Genomic DNA, 3,077 nt, shown 5'->3' with positions numbered 1-3,077 from the left:
AGATAGATAGATAGATAGATAGATAGATAGATAGATAGATAGATAGATAGATCTGAAACTGATAAGACAGCTTACAGAGGGGATGTGATATGCCTAGACACCTGGTCAACAAGACATAAAGATAGTTGTTGACTTAATGAAATCTTGTGTTTCACTCTTCATATCAGCGACACCATTAGTTATATACCCAGGAGAAAAAAAAATCTGATTTCTAGACTTATATAATAACTATTTTTTCAACAGTGCAATAAAGTACGATACTTCTCTTTGCATTTGAATATATAAATTTTCCATTTAATATACTGTTTTAAAAATATACTGATTTAAAAAATATGGATACAGAATAATTAGGTAGGCTACTGTTTGTGAACAGAAAACTGTGATTAACTTTTCCTCTTTAATGTCTTCATCAGCACTGTTCAGATTATACTATTTGGCTACATTTGCTGAGAGGGTAAATGATAGCCTTGGTCTTTGCTGTGCACCAAGCAGGAAGTAGGAGAGATGCCAGCTGTCACTGATACTCATTTTGACTTCATTGCATTTACCCACTTGCCCCTCTCATCTATCAACCAATATCCTTATGAGATGTGTCCAAAAGAATTAAAGTACACAAGACATTCATTAGTGTCACATTTGATTTTCCCCAAAACACCACTGATTTCAATAAACAAACGTTTTGTAAAAGATCCAAATCCAATTTGATCTCTTATTACTGCACTTTTCATAAATCTACTACCTAAAAGTTAAGAGAAATTTACAGGGGCGGAATCATTTTGTATAGAGAAGTTGTGCAAATGCTGTTTTCTCAGTCCAAGTGAAAACATTTTGATGTCAACAGTAAATCTTTTTTTTTTTTATCAAAGTATTTTCACGGTATTTTCCCCTCTTTGCCTGTGGTTGTTTTTGTGAAATGCACGTCCCAAGTTACTGAGAGAAAGAATAAACAAGACCTACTGTAGACAAAATATCCTGCTGCAGTAGCAGTTCCATCATATTCTGTGAAACTTACTTAAAATAGCCTGTTTCTTATGCATATGCATTATTATATGCATTATATTATACGAATACATTACGTTTCACTGTTGGGAGCCTTTCTCATGAGGTTTGCACCAGTGAAGTTTCTGCGCATGCCAGCATGTCAATAAGGCATGCAAATAACACCTTGCACACAAGCTGCTTTTTCAGTTGTATAAAAGGGTACACTATACTCAAGAGAGAGCCCCATCCCCTTTGCTTCAGTTTGTTACACAATATGTTTGTGACTATGCTGTGGCTTTCAAAAAACTGAAAATTAGCTCAGTTGGACAGCCATTTAAATAACATTGCGTGTCAGTCATGCAAGTGCAAAGTGTCATATTCTCTCATACATACAATGCATTACTGGCAGCCGAGTAGCACTGAATAAACCAAATGTCCCAGAGGAGGAACATCTTGCAGCTTCTTCTTGCATAAATCACTCACTGAGACATTTTAATCAGGTAATTATTCATCCTTTCAGTCAGTGACTGGGGATTCATAATGTACTCCAGATCTGCTGGCTCCTTGAATGACACTACTGGGATCTGGTTAGAGAGCTGTAATGTTTCACCTCACAGGTTCAGAAAAGCACACACTGCATCTTTGCTAGGGGTGAAAATTTGGTGTTTTAAAAGCAAAAATTATGTCTGTGTATGCGTTGAATTTTCTACGAGTGCTTTATTTCACAGTGCAGGAGCTTCATAGACCCGGGAGGTACCATCATTATGAACAAAACATTCTTGAGTGAATCGAACATCTAAAACCCTTAAGTCCACAGGAAGGAAATTTCATCACCAGTACCGCACAGTTAAAACTGAACAATACAGCGTTTTATGAGGCAGGTTTGAAGTAGCCCCCCGAGATTGGAAAAAAATGTTGTCGCCCGTAGTGAGCTTGGCATGGACAGCCAGGTGATGTAAATCAGCATGTTTCTGTGTCTGACTTCATGGTGAACATGTTCCTTTCACCTGAGGAATTTTTTGTTTCTAGACATCTCCGTCCGCCATTACCCCAAGCAAATTTGATTGGCTGATTGTATGCCAGTGAGACTAACTGTGTTCCTTCTAGAAAGCAAAGTCAGCTATATTTTCTTAACATGCTAATGATTTCCTAAAGCCTGTGGCTGTGACATACAGCAGAGACCTGGCAACCGATGGTGAACATACAGTCTGCTGTTGTATGAAAAATGTTCAACCTCTCACCTCTCTGCTGTTCAGACTGTGCCGGGCCTGAGGTCATTTTCCATTCCTGAATGTGTGTCAGTGGAGGGAAGCAAAGGTGAGTTTTTTTTATTCAAGTGTAAATATATTATATCCCCTCTGGTATATGGTATACACTGCAGATGCCTTGTTGCATGGTTATTGACCTGGACCACAAACCAGCTGCATTGCTTTATTGAGAAACAGCGTCACAGGACACCTGCAGAAAGTTCAGTTCCTGTATACCTCACAATCCGAAACCCATTTATAGAAACAGGCTAGATCTGGTGTTGCCTGGTTCACGCTGGGTCTAATTCTCACCTCACCCCCCAGAAGGCCCAGAAGTGTAAATATTTCCATCTCCACATGTTCTCAATTTTGTTCTGACTGAGAGTGCTCTGTTTTGTGAACTGAATGCTGAACTAAAGTGCAGAACAAAATCACGTGATCACTTTTTTTCTGTTTCTATGTGGCACATAGTATGCGGCATGTCTGTAAATCCCCCACAAACAAAAAGTAAAAAGAAGAATGGAATGAAACTCTCTGCCAGTATTGATAAATCACTGGAGGAGAGATTTCATAAACGTTCAGATTAATGATGCTTCTCAGAATATCTGTCTTTTGGAATTTTTTTAATAATGTTTTCTGACTGACTTGGTGTAGATAGATCTGCCCGTTATAATGAGCAGATATTTAGTCAAATCATATACATATGTGCATAGTTTTCTTAATTTTGAATAAGTAGTTCAGAAATACCATTTAGTACCATTTTTATTTGCTACTTTATTTGCTAATTGTGGGCCAAGTACAACAGCTAATGACAGTATATGTGTGTGTGTGTGTGTGTGTGTGTGTGTG

This window comes from Sinocyclocheilus anshuiensis, unplaced genomic scaffold (assembly GCF_001515605.1).
Source record: "Sinocyclocheilus anshuiensis isolate Anshui unplaced genomic scaffold, SAMN03320099.WGS_v1.1 scaffold301, whole genome shotgun sequence".
In the NCBI taxonomy this organism is placed as follows: Eukaryota; Metazoa; Chordata; class Actinopteri; order Cypriniformes; family Cyprinidae; genus Sinocyclocheilus; species Sinocyclocheilus anshuiensis.
This window is presented reverse-complemented; position numbering follows the sequence as displayed.